Genomic DNA, 18,797 nt, shown 5'->3' on the forward strand with positions numbered 1-18,797 from the left:
CAGCCCAGTCAATCACGCAAACCCACCTCGCATCCATTGACTCGTCTACACCTCCGCTACCTTGGGAAAGCGGGCAGCATAATTAAACATAGAACATACAGTGCAGAAGGAGGCAATTTGGCCCATCAAGTCTGCACCGACCCACTTAATCCCTCACTTCCACCCTATCCCCGTAACCCAATAACCCTTCCTAACCTTTTTGGACACTAAGGGACAATTTAGCATGGCCAATCCTTCTCCCATCCGGAATATTCATTCTTCCAACTTCTTCCATCAGACAGAAAATACAAAAGTCTGAGAACATGCACCAACAGATTCAAAACACCTTTCTCCCTGCTGTTACCAGACTCCTAAACAAACCTCTTATGAACTGATCTGATCTCTTCACACATGAGTCTACTGAGTCGTACTACACTCCATGTGCTTCACCCGATGCCTGTGTCTATGTATTTATATTGTGTATTGATGTTTATTTTCATGTATGGAATGACCTGTCTGGACTGTACGCAGAATAACACTTTTGACTGTACACATGACAAAAAAAACAAATACAACACAATTTAGGCGGATGAGGGTGGTATAATAGTGATGTCACGGGACTAGAATTCGGAGGTCCAGGCTAATGGTCTGGGGATATGTATTTAGTTTTTAGCACAGAAGCTGCAGGAATTTTGATTCAGTCAATAAATCTAGAATACAAAGCCAATCTCAATAATAGTGATCATGAAGCTATCAGTACTTGTCGTTAAGGTGCACTTAATGTTATTCAGGTAGGAATTCAATAGCACAGAACTCATACAGTGCAGAAGGAGGCTATTCAGCCCATCAAATCTGCACCGACCAACTGAAAGAACACCCTGCCCAGGCCAACTCCCCCACCTATCCCCATAATCCCACCGAACCTACGGTTACATTTTATCATGGCCAATCAATCTAACCTGCACATCTTTGGAGTGTGGGAGGAAACCAGAGCACCTGGAGGAAACGCTTGCAAACATGGGGAGAAAGTGCAAACTCCACAGAATCAATCATGGCCGGAATTGAACCCAGGTCCCTTGTGCTGTGAGGCAGCAGTGTTAATCACTGTACCACCGTGTCACCAACCTTCCCTGGTCTGACCTACATGAAACTCCATGGGCGGAATTCTCCACTCCCGGGAAAAATCGGGAGAGCCATCGTGAACTCGGCCGAGTTTCACGACGGCCTCGGAGGCTGCTCCTCACCCCCTATTATCCCCTCCCGGCGGGGCTAGGAGCGGCGCTCCATAAATCTCGGCCGCGGGGGCGTCGCGCCGAGAATGCGCGGCCGGCGCGCCTAATGATGTCAGCCGTGCATGCACAGGTTGGCCGGCTCCAACCCGCACATACGCGGCTGACGTCATGACGCTGACAGCTCGAACCCGCGCATGCGCAGTGGCCATCTTTCCCCTCAGCCGCCACGCAGGACGTGGCAGCTTGATCTTGCGGGGCGGCGGAGGGGAAATAGTGCGTCCGATTTGGATGCCGGCCCGACGATCGGTCGGCACCGATCCCGGGCCTGTCCCCTCCCGAGCACAGTCGTGGTGCTCTTTCCTTTCTATGCCACCTACAAGCCCCAAACGGGCTTCTCACTCCCGTTTCACAACGGCAGCGACCAGGTGTGTTTGCCACCATCGTGAAACGGCCGCGAACTGCAGGCCGCTCGACCCATCCGGGTCGGAGAATCGCCGCTCGCCGTGAAAAACGGCGAGCGGCGATTCTTCCAAGCGGGGGGGGAAAATCGCGGGGGCGCGTGGGGAGCGGAGAATCACGCCCCATGTGATTGACTATTAACTGTCCTTTGAAATGATCTGTTCAAGGGAAATTAGAGATGGTCAGCATATTATGCCAACAATGCCTACACTCTCACTGTCAGCTTAAGCCTGTTTGTTTAAAGAGTAGGTGTGCAGCTCAGCTTGCTGGTTCATGATTTAGAGGGACTTTAACAAGTGTGGGTTAATTTCCCGCACTGGTTGAGGTGATTCCTGAAGGTCCACCTTCTCAACCTTACCCCTCGCCTGAGGTGTGGTGATCCTCAGGTTAAATCACCACCAGTCGCAGTTATTGAAGAGTTTTTTGGCACTTCATTTGTGATCTTCCTTATTTACTACTGCTAAGCTCCAGTTTTACTTCAGCTACTTAATTTTGTGTTTATTTTGCGCTCTGTGATCACAGTTTTAGACGAATGATCTACTTACACCTGTATTACCATGCTTCCAGGGTGTTTTAAAATGGGAATTATTATTCCATGCAATCTATTTTTTAAATTAAAATTGGATTACTGCTGCGAGCCTCATGTATTTTCTTTTGAAGTATCTCTGGTGTCCTCGGAAGGGAGTTGAAAGTGGAAGTCACTCTGTTTTCTGGAACAGTGAGGGGAGGTGAAGGAACCTGTCCCCAACTGCCAAATGGTCAATACGGTTTGGAGCCTTCTTTTGTGGGCCAGCATCCAGATGTGCCCCAAGTAAATTTGTAACTTCACATACTACTTATTAAAGGGAGGTTCCATCTTGGAAGGTACTGCACAAAACAATGTACATTTTTCTTTAATATTCATTTACGGGATATGGGTGCCACCTGCCAGGTCATCATTTACTGCAGTCCCTATTTCCCCTTCAGAATGTGGTGGTGAGCTGCCTTCTTGAACCACTGCAGTCAATGTCTGGTCAGTACAACCACAGTGCTGTTAAGGAGGGAATTCCAGGATTTCAACCCAGTGACAGTGAACAAACAGTATTTATTTCCAAGTCAGGATGAAGAGCAACTTGGACAGAAACTTTCATTCAGTGACATTCCCAGGTATCTGCTGCTCTTGTCCTTCTAGATGGTAGTGATTGTGTGTTTGGAAGGTGCTGCCAAAGAGATTGTATTGGATTTGTTTATTGTCATGTGTACCGAAGTACAGAGAAACGCATAGTTCTGCGTACAACTCAGACAGATCATGCCATTCATGAAAAGAAAATACATCGGGCAAACATTAAATACAGAATGTAAATATATAGGCACAGGCATCGGGTGAAGTATACAGGAGTCTAGTACTACTCAGTAGAGAAGATGTGTGAAGAGATCAGATCAGTCCATAAGAGGGTCGTTTAGGAGTATGACAACAGCGGGGAAGAAGGTGTTTTTGAATCTGTTAGTATGTGTTCTCAGACCCAATGGACGAAGTTGGAAGATGATGGAAGAAATTGGAAGAGGACCTTGGAGAGTGCCTGCGGTGCATTTTGTGGGTAGTACACACAGCTGTCACTGTTCGTTAGTGGTGGAGGGATTGAATGTTTGCGGAAGGGGTGCCAAACAAGTTTTGTCCTGAATGCTGTTGAGCTTCTTGAATATTGCCGGAGCTGTATTCATCCAGGCAAGTGGAGAGAATTCCATTACACTCCCTTTCTTGTGCCTTGTGGACAGATTTTGGGGAGTCAGGATGTGAATTACTCCCCACAGGATTCCTAGCTTTTCAGCTGCTCTGGTAGCCACAGTATTTACATGGCCAGTCAAGTTCAGTTTCTGACCAATGATAACCCTGAGAAAGTTGATAGTCGAGCTTCAGCGATGGTAATGTCACTGAATGTCTAGGGGTTATTGTTAGATCCTCTCTTGTTAGAGATGGTCATTGTCTGGCAATTGTGTAGCTTGTATGTTTTAAAGGTCTGGATGAGTTGTGGATTTGACCACCCTCTCGGACACTGTTGTGTAGCAATGGTTTCCTGTTCTGTAGGCCGTCACTGAATAGCATACCGAATCAGTGACAAACTGAACAGGGAGAGTTCAGAAATTTAGGAGCAGCTCACAGGGATATTCCCCCGAATATAATCAAGGCATTCACATTCTGATATGTGATAAATATGCACTTAAATATTCAAGAATGATGGAAGCAGGGGGATTAAGTGAGACCTCAACAGTGAAATAGTGGAGGTAACTTCTGTGGAGTGACAATCGCAGTCGGATTGCCAATCTACTCCTAGTTACTCGCCTCAAAAAGCAACTGCAGCTTTCTTGCCCAAACCTGTCGATTTGGGCTGGGTGAGAAAGGCAGCAGAGTCAGAGGTATGGATTCCAGACACATTTTTTCATGACACCAGCTGCCGTAAAGCAGGTAGGTTTAATGGCCCCGCCACTTTGAGAAACTAGGGAAAAGATAAGTGCAGAAATCCTAACATGGGGACTTCCAGGGAGCAGTGGCCTCTGCCTCGCCACCCCACACAATCCCAAGCCACCCCCACAATCCACCAACCACTCTGTACGGTACTAGCACAGATATTATGGGCCATTAGCTTCAAGCAGCACGGGTGCACAAGAGCAGGCATGTGATTTTTAACGGTTAAAATAGCAAACGTCGTACACCACAAAGACTACAGCCATTACTTCTTAGGTGCAAATTTGAAGAGCCTTTAAAATAAGCACTCAGAAATCGTGGTGAACAACCAGGCAATTTTAACTGTAATGTTATGTCGAATTTCTGTAGAACGTGATTTGATTAAATCTGCACAGTAAAATAAGTTAGTGATAATTGTCCATCACACTTGTGCCTCTTCAGGGATTGGCCAAGTGAGGTATAGTAGCGACATTTGGAGACGATAACTTATCTCCAAAGGAGCCAATTTGACTTTCTGTCTTCCCCCTCAGGTAGCAAAGAAATGTTGCTTCTTCCACACTAAGTGCTTCCCTGAAACAAACACTAATGAGTATATATTTTGCCAGTGGTGACATGCCATCTTGAATGTTAAGCAAACAGCAGACATTTCTGCTGGTAAACAGGAAGACACTAGTATCTATAAACACATTAATATCAATGTAATCAGTCAAATCTGTTCTCCACATTGTTACACAGAACTAGGTTTGCCTTTCCTTTGGGTGCTGAACCAGATGGTGCTAATGCCAAAAGAAAGCATCTGTTCCTTCATTTTAGAAGTACTGAACTGTGAGCTGGTTGCAAGATACTTTTTGCTAGTTTCCAGCGTATACCAGTGATACAAAAGTTGAATGTAATAGCAATTTTTATTTCCACTAAGAACATTGTCTCAATGTTGTTCATTGGCAGGAAATTTACTAGACCAGCTTGGGCGACATGGTGGCATAGTGGTTAGCATTGCTGCCTCAAAGTGCAAGGGACCCTGTTTCGATCCCAACCTCCGGTGAATGTGTGTATGCAGTTTGCACATTCTACCGGGTCTGTATGGTTTCCTCCAGGTGCTCTAGCTTTCTCCCACAGTCCAAATGTGCAGGTTCAGTGGATTGGCCATGCTAAATTGCCCCTTACGGTCTAAGGGTTAGGTAGAGTTATGGGAATAGGGTGGGGGCTTAGGCTTAGGTGAGGTGCTCTCTTGGAGGTTCTGTGCAGACTCGATGGGCTGAATGGCTTCCTTCTGCACTGTAAGGATTCTATAATTCTAGCTGACACAGCTCAAAGCGCAATTGAGATGGAGTATTTTGACTCATTAGTTCCCTGTTAAGGCCAAGTGGTAATATGTTGCCTGTGCTCATGCAACAAAGTCAGGCATGGCCTGAAAGTCTGTCCCCCCCACCACCACCACCACCCCCCACCCCACCAAACTCCACCCCACCCACCATCCCTTCAAATCTACAAGGCCAATGGTCTACGCTCTTCAAAATGTTTAGCGAAGTTGGTGACTGACTTTTTCGGGTTCATTTTGACTTTGGGCAAGAGTACAGGGTGTTCCATTGATGGAAATGAAAATATTGAGAGTCTATAATGAGCAGCTGATTTGATATCACCTGTTTTAACTTTTGTCCACTCTAACATTTCTCTCCTGGTACACTTAACCCGCTCAAATTTTACTGGTTTCTGGTGTTTGCTTCACTTGTGGGAAATTAAACCAGTAAGTGATTCAAGTAAAACTGGATCAAAGTATTCATATGGAAAATGAAATGAAAATGAAAATCGCTTATTGTCACGAGTAGGCTTCAATGAAGTTACTGTAAAAAGCCGCTTGTCGCCTCATTCCGGCGCCTGTCCGGGGAGGCTGGTATGGGAATCGAACTGTGCTGCTGGCCTGCTTGGTCCGCTTTAAAAGCCAGCGATTTAGCCGAGTGAGCTAAACCAGTCCCTACAAGTAAGCTTCAAATTACGTTACTGTGAAAAGCCTCTAGTCGCCACATTCTGCGCCTGTTCGGGGAGGCTGCTACAGGAATTGAACTGTGCTACTGGCCTGCCTTGGTCTGCTTCAAAAGCCAGCGATTTAGCCCAGTGTGCTAAACCAGCCCCTTTACTGCTAACTACTTTTTAACAATGCAAGAAATATTAAATCTGGGATAGCTTTTTAATGCAATACTTACTTTTTTGTGGGGAATAAATTCATTGACTCAGGGAACACCTACTCATTGTTAATAATAAAATGCCTGCACAGCAACAAACAATTAGTCTTGCATTCTGTTATGCGCCAGGGTTTAGACAACCCCAAAGTATACCATGGAGTTCACCTGACCCACAACTTTTACTAGATTGTGTTATGGGGAGCCAACGGCCCACTCTCCAGGTATGGTACAGCAGAAATGGAAAATAATTTTTTAAAAGCAAAACAATGTTTATTCCATGAACTCAAGTTAACCTTTTTAAAACATACAGTGAACATCTTAGCAATGATCAATTCAAATACAAACCCCAAAGACTACAACATTAAGTAATCGTTTAAGCTTTCCTTAAAACATCCATAAAACTTAAAACACCTTTTAACAGAAGCACATTAGGTTTACATTCACTACTGAGAACATTTATAATTCTGAATTCACCAAATGATCAAGGGATAGTATTTTGATGGCAGAAAAAGCAGTATACCTGCTTGGTCTGGCTTCAGCTCCAATACTGAAAATGAAACTAAAACACACTCTGCAGCAAAAAGCCTAAAACGAAAGTAAAAAGCTGACAGACAGCCCAGCTCCACCCACACTCTGACATCACTGGTAAACACCCATTTCTTAAAGGTACATTTCTTAAACACTCATTTCTTACTCTCACATGACAATTCATGTACAAATTGATCCTAAAAATGAACAAAAGAAAACAAAGAACAAAGAAAATTACAGCACAGGAACAGGCCCTTCGGCCCTCCCAGCCTGTGCCGATCCAGATCCTTTATCTAAACCTGTCACCTATTTCCAAGGATTTACTTCCTTCTGTTCCCCGCCCATTCATATATCAGTCTAGATGCATCTTAAATGATGCTATCGTGCCTGCCTCTACCACTTCCGCTGGCAAAGCGTTCCAGGCACCCACCACCCTCTGCATAAAAAACTTTCCACGCACATCTCTCTTAAACTTTCCCCCTCTCACCTTGAAATCGTAACCCCTTGTAATTGACACCCCCACTCTTGGAAAAAGCTTGTCGCTATCTCCGCTGTCCATACCTCTCATAATTTTGTAGACCTCAATCAAGTCCCCCCTCAACCTTCGTCTTTCCAACGAAAACAATCCTAATCTACTCAACCTTTCTTCATAGCTAGCACCCTCCATACCAGGCAACATCCTGGTGAACCTCCTCTGCACCCTCTCTAAAGCATCCACATCCTTCTGGTAATGTGGCGACCAAAACTGCACGCAGTATTCCAAATGTGGCCTAATCAAAGTCCTATACAAGTGTAACATGACCTGCCGACTCTTGTACTTAATACCCCATCCGATGAAGGCAAGCATGCTGTATGCCTTCTTGACCACTCTATTGACCTGCGTTGCCACCTTCAGGGTACAATGGACCTGAACTCCCAGACCTCTCTGTACATCAATTTTCCACAGGACTCTTCCATTAACAGTATACTCCGCTCTTGAATTAGATCTTCCAAAATCCATCACCTCGCATTTGCCTGGATTGAACTCCATCTGCCATTTCTCTGCCCAACTCTCCAATCTATCTATATTTTGCTGTATTCTCTGACAGTCCTCCTCGCTATCTGCAACTCCACCAATCTTAGTATCATCTGCAAACTTGCTAATCAGACCACCTATACCTTCCTCCAGATCATTTATGTATATCACAAAGAACAGTGGTCCGAGCACAGATCCTTGTGGGACACCACTAGTCACCTTTCTCCATTTTGAGACATTCCCTTCCACCACTACTCTCTGTCTCCTGTTGCCCAGCCAGTTCTTTATCCATCTAGCTAGTACACCCTGAACCCCATACAACTTCACTTTTTCCATCAACCTGCCATGGGAAACTTTATAAAACGCCTTACTGAAGTCCATGTATATGACATCGACAGCCCTTCTCTCATCAATTAACATTGCTATTTCCTCAAAGAATTCTATTAGGTTTGTAGGACATGACCTTTCCTGCACAAAACCATGCTGCCTATCACTGATAAGTCTATTTTCTTCCAAATGTGCATAGATCCTATCCCTTATATCTTCTCCAACAGCTTGCCTACCACTGACGTCAAGCTCACAGGGCTATAATTCCCTGGATTACCCCTGCTCCCTTCTTAAACAAAGGGACAACATTAGCAATTCTCCAGTCCTCCGGGACCTCACCTGTGCTCAAGGATGCTGCAAAGATATATGTTAAGGCCCCAGCTATTTCGTCCCTCGCTTCCCTCAGTAACCTGGATTAGATAACATCCGGACCTGGGGGCTTGTCCCCTTAATGCCTTTTAGAATACCCAAAACTTCCCCCTTCCTTATGCCGACATGACCTAGAGTATTTAAACATCCATCCCTGGCCTCAACATTCGTCACGTCCCTCTCCTTGGTGAATACCAATGCAAAGTACTCATTAAGAATCTCACCCATTTCCTCTGACTCCACGCATAAATTCCCTCTTTTGTCTTTGAGTGGGCCAATCCTTTCTCTAGTTACCCTCTTGCTCCTTATATATGAATAAAAGGCTTTGGGATTTTCCTTAACCCTGTTAGCCAAAGATATTTCATGACCCCTTTTAGCCCTCTTTATTGCGCGTTTGAGATTAGTCCTACTTTCCCGATATGCCTCCAAAGCTTCATCAGTTTTAAGCATAGATCTTATGTATGCTTCCATTTTCATCTTAGCTAGTCTCACAATTCCACCTGTCATCCATGGTTCCCCAATCTTGCCATTTCTATCCCTCATTTTCACAGGGACATGTCTGTCCTGCACTCTAATCAACCTTTCCTTAAAAGACTCCCACATTTCAAATATGGATTTACCCTTAAACAGCTGCATTTACATCTCTACGTTAAACACCTTGTATACCATACTATTATATGTCAAAATCACTTTCGGTACCTTTTTAGTAATGGCAACACAAAATAGAATTAAAGGAATATTTAGAAGTACTGAAGATTTCAAAATTCAAGTCTAATTACTTGAAATAGCTAATTCATTTTGCTGCATTTAAATTCATGAAGACTGATATTCCGGACACCAGGCACGTATTTCTCAGCAGCATGAAGCGGCTTGCCATACGCTGGCAGCAGGATTCTCTGTTCGTGCCACTGTCAAGGGATCTCCCATTGAAGACACCGTTCTTGCTGGCAGCGGTGGGGCGAACTCGGATCGGAAACTCCTGTCCATAGAATCATATAGTATATAAGACCTTGACCTTGGGTGACTGTGTGGAGTTTACATGTTCGCCCCATGTCTACGTGGGCTTCCTCCAGGTTTCCTCCAACAGTCCAAAGATATGCAGGTTAGGTGGATTGGCCATGATAAATTGCCTCTTTGTAATCAAAGACATGCAGGGTAGTTGGGGTTACAGGGATAGGGTAGGAAAGTGGGCCGATGTAGGGTGCTCTTTGGAGAGTCAGTGCAGATTCAATGGGTCAAAAGCATCCTTCTGCACTGCAGAGATTGTATGGATCATAAGAGACTCTTCAGACCATCGAGTTAGCACCGACAAGACTTCACTAAATATACATGAATCTCACTTTCCAGAACTTGTCCCATAGCCTTGAATATTTCAAGTGCTCATCCATGTACTCTTAAAGGTTGTGAGGTTTCTTGCTTCTCCTACCCTTCCAGGCAGTGTGTTCCAGATTCTCACCACCCTCTTTGGTGAAAAAGGTTTCCCTCAAATCCGCTTTAAACCTCCTGCCCCTCATCTTTAGATGATGCCCCCCTCGATATTAACCCTTCAACAAAGGGATCAACTGCTTCCTATACCCCTCAAAATCATATCCACCTCAATCAATTCTCCCTCAGCCTTTTCTGCTCTAAAGAATACAACCTGAGCCGATGCAACCTCTCTTCATAGCCCAAATACTCCATCCCAGGGAACATCCTGGTGAATCTCCTCTGCACCCTCTCCAATGAATCATAGAGGTTTACAGCCACGGAAACAGGCCCTTTGGCCCAACTTGTCCATGCCGCCCAGTTTTTACCACTAATCTGATCCCAATTGCCTGCATTTGGCCCATATCCATCTATAATCACCTTACCCATATAAAAGGCAAAATTGTACCCGCCTCTACTCCTGCCTCTGGCAGCTTGTTCCAGACACTCACCATACTCAGTTGCAAACTCCAAAACACCCGGCATTTAAAAAAAAAATTAGCAGAAATACTACTAATCATTTGTTTTCCGATTACGGTAAGATCATAATATTTTTGAAATAATTACAAAATTCCCAATAATCTCAATTTCTGCAATTAAATTATTGTTCTGCTTTCAAAGGATTAATCGCATCTTTCCACCAACAAAATGCAATTTATTTTAGAAATAGGATCCTAATATAGATCAGCACTCTGGTGAGTTACTGCTGTTGCTCTTAGCATGTTAAACATTTTGTGGTCATGTTATGTGAATAGCATTCAAATCTGCAGATCATTTAATGCAGCTTTGAATGCATTCTGTTACGCTAAAGGAGTTAACGAGCTGGATGTATGTCCTCAATCAGACTTCAAGAAGCAAAAGGGTTGTATTCTTGCAAGGGAAAAGAACCTGGCTTGAATGAGAAATAAGGGATGCACAATTGAATATTCCAAATACAACTTACCGCAAACATCAACACACAAGTTTGAGTTGCGAAAGAAACATGAACCGAACATTATCACACTTTTTCACTTGGTGCAAACAAACTGCAATTCAATGTCTGATGTGCAAAATACAACTTAAAGCACAGCTATAGGAAATCTTTCCTGATAATTCAGACATGAACAAAATTAAAACAGCAATAAAATAAAATCCAATTGTTTTAGCCCCTTTTCACAGAATTTCAGAGAATTTACAGTGCAGAAGGAGGCCATTTGGCCCATCTAGTCTACACCGGTCCTCGAAAGAGCACCCTACTTAAGCCTACACCTCCTTTGGACACTATGGGGCAATTCAGCATCCCAGTTCACCTAACCCGCACATCTTTGGACTGTGGGAGGAAACAGGAGCACCCGGAGGAAACACACGCACACACGGGGAGAACGTGCAGACTCCACACAGACAGTGACCCAGGCCAGGAATAAAACCCGGGTCGCCGGCACTTGAAGCAGCACGGTAGCATAGTGGTTAGCACAATTGCTTCGCCGCTCCAGGGTCCCAGGTTCGGTGCGTGGGTTTCCTCCAGGTGTTCCGGTTTCCTCCCATAGTCCAAAGATATGCAGGTTAGGTGGATTGGCTATGCTAAATTGCCCTTAGTGTCCAAAATTGCCCTTAGCGTTGGGTGGGGTTACTGGGTTGGGGTGGAGGTATGGGCTTGGGTCGGGTTCACTTTCCAAGAGCCGGTGCAGACTCAATGGGTTGAATGGCCTCTTTCTGCACTGTAAATTCTATGATTCTATGATTCTAACCACTGTGCTACCGTGCCACCTGTTATTTTTGCCTTCGCTACTCACGATTTACCTTTTTTGCATTAGCTATTTGTTGATTGACTGGGATTGTTAAAACTGATGGTACCACAACTTTTGAAAAAAGTGATGTTGCCACTTGGGAAGGAAGCAACTTCAACAATGCAACAGATACTGAAGAGATACAGAAGTGATAATGATCGAAACAAACTGGACTCTAATATGCGTTGTCCAGAAAATGAGGGTCAGAGCTTCAGGGGCTGAAAATACAACACTGCAGATTGCTCAGCTCCACTAATCAAAAATGCTGACACTCAAGAATTAGCTCAAGTGCTGCTCTGCTTTTCATTATTTTTTTCATTGAACAGTATGAACTCTATCGTTCTTCAGAATTTTAGGTTATGTTTTTCCATTTATGTTCTCCGGCTGCACACTCGCCTCATACCTCTACAAACATAATGTAGATCAAGGGTTATGTTTCACTCGGTTGGTAATGTGTGCGGAAAAAGTGACTCGAAAGTTTAGTTCACCAAATTATACAATTAAGATAGTTTTCGTCGGTTTCAGTGTAAATATGCTTTTGGAAGAATGTAATGTTGCAAAATTGCTCTGGAGCTATTGCGAGAAAAAAAACACTGAACCAGAAATAACATAAAATGCATCAAATCTAGTTATTGAAAAATCCAAGCGCTGAAAAAAATCAGCAAGATCCGAAAATGATGAGTGGAGATGTGCGAGAAACCCACTCCTATTTCTTCTAACCCAGGCAGTGTGCAAACTTCATGTTGCCTGCTTATTTGCATCATTGCAGTGTGTGTCGAGTGCACTATTGAGCAATTGCAAACCTGGAGGCAGAGCCAGGCAGAGGACGGTACAGACAGTGCTAAGCATAAAGGGTTGGTGGGGGGTTGGAATCGGGGTGGCAGGGCTTGGACAACCCCTGGCCTCTCTCAGGTGGCCTCCTCATGCCCTGGGGGGCAATGAGTGTGCCTCAGGGGGCTGGTGGCCCCCAGACTGCCACAGCCTTTGCTTTACCAGTGGCACTACCTCCTCTGCGCAGGCAGCAGAAAGCCATGTCCCCATCCAACTCTGAAAGATAACATTGTCCCTGATTCAATCATGTTGCTACACGCAGCGTCCTAATTGGCCACCTCCAGGGAGATCCTGCCTGACAGGAACACCAGTGCGACAGCCTCCCACGGCCTCCCGCCGTGCTGATCTAATGGATTATTGGAGGGTGCACTGGCAGGAACCCTCTGATTCCAGGAAACTTTGGGTAATTCCGGGAAGTTAGCAAACCCCAGTCGTTCAAAATGGGCTGCAAGGGAATGAGTCAAGGAAAACACAAGAAAGGGAGCATGTGAGTGAGAGAGAGCAGGAGAGAGATTCAGAAGAAGAGAGAGAGTGAGAGAAAGAGAAAGCATTTGAACACCCTCAAATAGAAAGGATAAAAAACTAACAGAAAAGGGGCATTGTGGGATATTTTGAAGGACGAGGAGGCAGAGTTATAAAGAGAAACTTGAGAAGTTTGGGCTTATTCTCTAACGTTGCAAAGAGCGAGAGAGCGAGTTTGTCAACATGCTTGAGAATGGGTGACGCTGTGGCTGGAATTTTATGGTTCTGTCACTGCAAGAGTGGGGCCAGAAAATGTGGTGAGCCGTTCAAAGGACCAGTGACTTTGATCGGCCTGAGTGAGCGTGTGTGTGTGTGCGCGAGTGCGAGTTAGTGAGTGATTGTGTGTGTGAGTGGGAATGAGTGTGTGCGAATTAATGCATGTGTGTAAATGATTGAGTGTGTGAGAGTGAGTGTGTGTATGAATGAGTGTGTGTGTCTTTGCAAGAGACAGAGGGCAGGATTCTCCCGCAACTGGCCGGATGGTCCTACGCCGGCGTCAAGAGCGGCGCGAGTTGGCACATGCGCAGAACCACTGGCGTGGTTCACGATGACGAGACTGGCCAGGAAATGATGGCCGCTCGGCCCATCGGGGCCCAGAGAATTGCCGGGGGGGGGCAGCTGCCAACGGCCCTCTACCGGCGCGGCGTGATCCCCACCCCCACCCGAAAACCTGCGCCAGAGAATTCGGCAGCCGGAGTTGGAGCGGCAAGGCGAGATTCACCCCCCCCCCCCCGGGAATTCTCCGACCCGGCGGGGGGTCGGAGAATAGCGCCCAGAGAATGAGAGAGAAAGAGATGGTGCTAAGACAAGGAGAGAGTCAAACACAGGCAGGCTACAGGAGCTGCTCAGTACAGTGGCACATATACATGCGCCCCTCCACCCTACTCCTTCATCCCCAAAAACATGAGAGCTCGAGCGGTGGCTGGACTCAGTGTTGACTCACGAGGCTCAGGACTATATTGATAGCATGATTAGGGAGGTGGATATACTGCAGGTTAAAAACATGCAGGCAGAGAGGAAATGGATGACTGCCAGGCAGTCTGTGAGAACCAGAGAGCAAGTGCAGAAGTCCCTTGAGTCAAACCCAATCTCCAACTAGTTTTCCATTTGGAAACTGGTGGGGGCAATGATCCTTCAGAGGACTGCAGCAAGTGTCAAGCCCATGATGCTACAGGTACACAAGGAGGGAGAAAGAAGAATGGAAGAGCAATAGTGACAGACAATTAATTAGGTTGGGGAAAAGACAGGTGTTTGTGCAGCTGTAAACATGACTCCAGGGTGGCATGTTGCCTCTCTTGTGCGAGGATGTCATAGAGCGGCTGCAGGGCATTCTTATGGGGAAGAGAGAACGGTAAGAGGTTGTGATTCACATTAGTGTTAACGACATAGGTAGGAAGAGGGGTGAGGTCTGAAAGCAGATTTTAGGGAATTAGGAAAGAAATTAAGAAACAACAGCTCAATAGCAGTAATCCCAGTATTATTTCCAGTGCTATATGCTGGTGAGTGTTGGAATAGGGGGATTGAGTGATTGAACATGTGGCTAGAGAATTGATGTAGGAGGGAGGGTATCATGGGTGAAATTCTCCGCAACGGCCGACGCCGGCGTGAAACCCGGAGTGTTTCACGCTGGCGTCGGAGGCTGCTCCTCGCCCCCTATTCTTCCCACCCAGGGGGCTAGGAGCGCCGTTGGGAGAAACTCGACCGCCGGGCCTTGATGCCGAGAATGACGCGGCTGGCAGCGCCTAAGTGACGTCAGCCATGCATGCGCAGGTTGGCCGGCGCCAACCGGCGCATGCGCGGTTGCCGTATTCCCCTCCGCTGGCCCACAAGACGTGGCGGCTTGATCTTGCGGGGCGGCGGAGGGGAAAGAGTGCGTCTCTTAGAGACGCCGGCCCGACGTTCGGTGGGCACCGATCGCGGGCCAGTCCCCTCACGAGCACGCCCGTGGTGCTCGTTCTTCTCACGCCCCCCCACAGGCCCCACACTTACCTGTCGTGTGCTGTTCACGCGTGAACAGGTCGGGATCGTCAGGCCGCTCGGCACATCCGGGCCGGAGAATCGCCGGTCGCCATGAAAAACAGCGGCCCGCGATTCTCCGAGCGGCGTGTCACAAAACGCGACACGCCATTTTGGGGGGGTGGGAGAATCGCGGGGGTGCGAGAGCGGCCCTCCCGCGATTCTCCCACCCGGCCTGGGGAGCGGAGGATCGCGCCCCATATTTCTGATGCATTGGGGCCAGTTCTGGACAGAGGGACCTGTACAAGATGATGGGTTGCATTTTAGCAGGACAAACGTCTGCACGGAGCGATTTTCTCGTGCTTTTGAGGGAGTTTAAAACAGATTGGCAGGGGGATGGCAACATGAGAGGAACACAGTAGCACAGTGGTTAGCACAGATGCTTCACAGCTCCAGGGTCCCAGGTTCGATTCCCGGCTTGGGTGACTGTCTGCGGAGTCTGCACGTTCTCCCCGTGTGTGCGTGGGTTTTCTCCGGGTGCTCCTGTTTCCTCCCACAGTCCAAAGATGTGCAGGTTCAGTGGACTGGCTGTGCTATATTGCCCTTAGTGTCCCAAACATAAGGTTAGGTGGGGTTACAGGGACAGGGTGGAGGGGGGAATAGGGTGGAGGGGCGGGCTTGGGTAGTGTGCACTTTCCAAAGGCCAGTGCAGACTCGATGGACCGAATGGCCTCCTTCTGCACTGTAATTTCTATGATTCTATGAGCTCAGCTTGGAGGGAATCAAAACTGACATCAGAAAAGTTGTCGGCAAAATTAGAAGGCAGACAAAGTAAAGGCAAGAATCAAATAGGATCATAATGCGGAACAATGTTAACAAGACAACGCTCAGGGCACTTTTATAGAATGGATGCAATGTTCACAATAAGGTAGATGATCTAAGGCATGAACAGAGACAAGCATTTGATTTATTTGCAATTGTGGAGACCGTGTTACAGAGTGACCGAGACCGGGAGCTGAATATTCAAGAATATTAGCCATTTAGGAAGGATAGACAAAAAGGTAAAGGAGATGGGTAGCACTGTTAATAAGGGACGGGATCTGTAATCAATGAGAGTGGATCATAGATCGAAGGATCAAGATGTGTTGAATCAATTTGGGTGGAACTAAGAAACAGCAAGGGGCAGCAAATATTAGTGGGAGTTATTTATAGGCCATCAAACTGTAGCAGTAACACTGGCACAGTGTAAGTCAGGAAATTAGAGCTGCATGTAACATGGGTAATGCAGTAGAAATGAGTGACTTCAATTTACATTTCGATTGGGTAAACCTAACTAATGCTAATGGTATGGAGGATGGATTAATAGGGTATGTATAAAATTGTTTTTTGGAGCAGTGCATTGAAGAACCAACTGGAGACCAGGTTGTATTTGATTTAATATTGTTCGGAAAACAAAGGTAGTTTCAGGGGATTCATATTTGTCTTGGTAAATATTAGAGATAAGGTATAGCCTTTCATGTGTTTAATTTAATGTTTCTATGCCTGGAAAGGTAACACCTATAGTTAGGTTTATTCTGGACAATGGTGTTTGTATGTGTGGAAGTTGGTTTCAATTGCACTGTGATTTATTGTGCTTAGAGAGGGCTATGGCATGAGGAGTAAACTGGACCAGCGATCATTGCTCAGCAACAGGGACCTTGTAAGGTAGAGAAGGTTTCAAGTTTTAGTTTAGCTAATTTGATTACGGTTGGAGATGTAATGAGAAATGAGAAATAAAGCACCTCTCACAGCTCTTAAAAAAGCAATTAGTTTTTGAAATCTAAAGAGGGAACATCTCTCCAACTTGATCTGGCTTATATGTGACTCCAGATCCACAGCAATGTGGTTGACTCTTAACTGCCCCTTCAAGGGCAATTAGGGATGGGCAGTAAATGCTGGCTCAGCCTGTGATATCCACGTCCCATGAACAAAGTAAAAAAAACTCTTAGCTTTACCCCTTTTCCTGACTGTAATCCTACCTTTTGTGACTTTCTCCTTTCTGATATTATCTGGCTATACTCGCAGATAACGATATGCAAGAACTGTCACCCTGGCTAAGTAGTGGAGAATGGGGAAGAGATGAAAGAGCAGAAAGACAATGAAGAACATGAAACCCCATCATTCACTCTCACATTAGCAGCCCCCAGTTCAAATACTTGACAGGCCACAAATGCTCACATTGCCACCACCATGCTCACAGACACCAGTGTTCAGAGGATCTGGGAGGGTAACACTTCCACTCAATAATCTTTTCTCCGACACTTTGATAGGATCGCTGAGACACTTGACTGAGGGAGTGCCGCTGTGGAGCATGAACCTGCAGTTGTCTCTCACGATGACAGCATCCTTTCTCCTATCACTGTCCCTCTTCCAGGGGCCTTATTACACCACAGATAAGCTATTTTATTGAAGTCTGAGTCTGCCAATGACACTGTGGGAATAATTTTAACATTTACTCTTGGGTAAAAGATAGGTGATAAGGAGCCAGCAGGCTGCTTCATAACTCATGATCAGATGATGTGTGAAATGGGCAAGCGATGATTCAGCCAGAGAAGAAAGCTAACACCCAATAAATGAAGCAATTAATTATGAGGTACTATTCCTATAATCCAGCATCCTTGACGTAGAGACTCAGTTGTATTTTGTATTTTTCCAGATTTTGGAATTCCCGCAAGTGGAACAGGCAGTTATCTGTCCAGAGAATGGGAAGGGTTGGAGGACGGTAGCTCTTAAAGCACAGAATGGACTCAAACCCTCTGGGTTCACCACTCTTGCTGATTCCATCCTTTGGATTAGCCTGAGATGACCTCTACACTACTGTGCTTACTCAGTTCCAGGAATGGAACCCCGATAACCCAAGGGAAAAGTGTCTGGTCTTTGGAGATCCAGATTTTGGGTATTGTACCTGCACATAAAATCATCTCAAAGATGTAACTGGTTGTATTCATGATGCAGCTACAAACTCACATTGCGGGGCTTCATCTAGCTATGAAATTAATCTTTTGGGTCAGAATTTTAGTCAATCAAAGTTTCTCCCGCTTTCTGAATCAATGTTGGGGGTTATGTGAGCCAACGAGAATATTTTCAGTCTTTGAAGGACAGAACAGAAAGAATAGCTTCATCTGCAAGGTGAGAAAGTTAAAAAAGAAGAAAGAATGGCAAAAGGAATAAAATGCAGGTTGGGGTGAGAGCAAGGAAGACAGAGGGAGTGAAAGCATCTAACATTTACTTAAATTTAAAATTGACATGTTTTAGTTGCAGTGAGCGGATAATCCAGCTATAAAGCTGAAGAAACTTTTGGCATAAATATGATTTCTTTCATCAGTTATCAAACTTGATTTTCTTACCGATTAAAAAGCAATTTCTATGACTCATCAATCTTTGGCTTTGATCATAGTCTTACCTCCACAGAAGGTGTCTCTGCATTTGGGTTGAATCCCCAATTAGTTCAATTCCGCGAAACCATCCCCTAGCCTCACTGGCTGACCTTGATTTTCAAACACTGATTGTTTCATTGTCAAACATAGCAGATGATCAATCATGCCCCACACTAAATGTGACCTCCCAGAGTGGTGAGGAAATAGTTGGAGAAATGCACACCAGATGTATAATCTGATCACAGTGCAAACCATTAATAATGATTTGTGAAATATCAGGCAAGAGATTCGCACTTTCAGATGACATTGG

The 18,797-nt window shown here is 45.6% G+C and overlaps 1 protein-coding gene across 1 annotated transcript in view; it reads right to left on the reverse strand.

Annotated features, from left to right (window-relative positions):
* LOC119962094 (low-density lipoprotein receptor-related protein 1-like) overlaps nt 1-18,797 on the reverse strand; it is a 2,271,162-nt gene that overhangs the window by 647,045 nt on the left and 1,605,320 nt on the right.

Source organism: Scyliorhinus canicula, chromosome 2 (genome assembly GCF_902713615.1).
Source record: "Scyliorhinus canicula chromosome 2, sScyCan1.1, whole genome shotgun sequence".
NCBI lineage: Eukaryota > Metazoa > Chordata > Chondrichthyes > Carcharhiniformes > Scyliorhinidae > Scyliorhinus > Scyliorhinus canicula.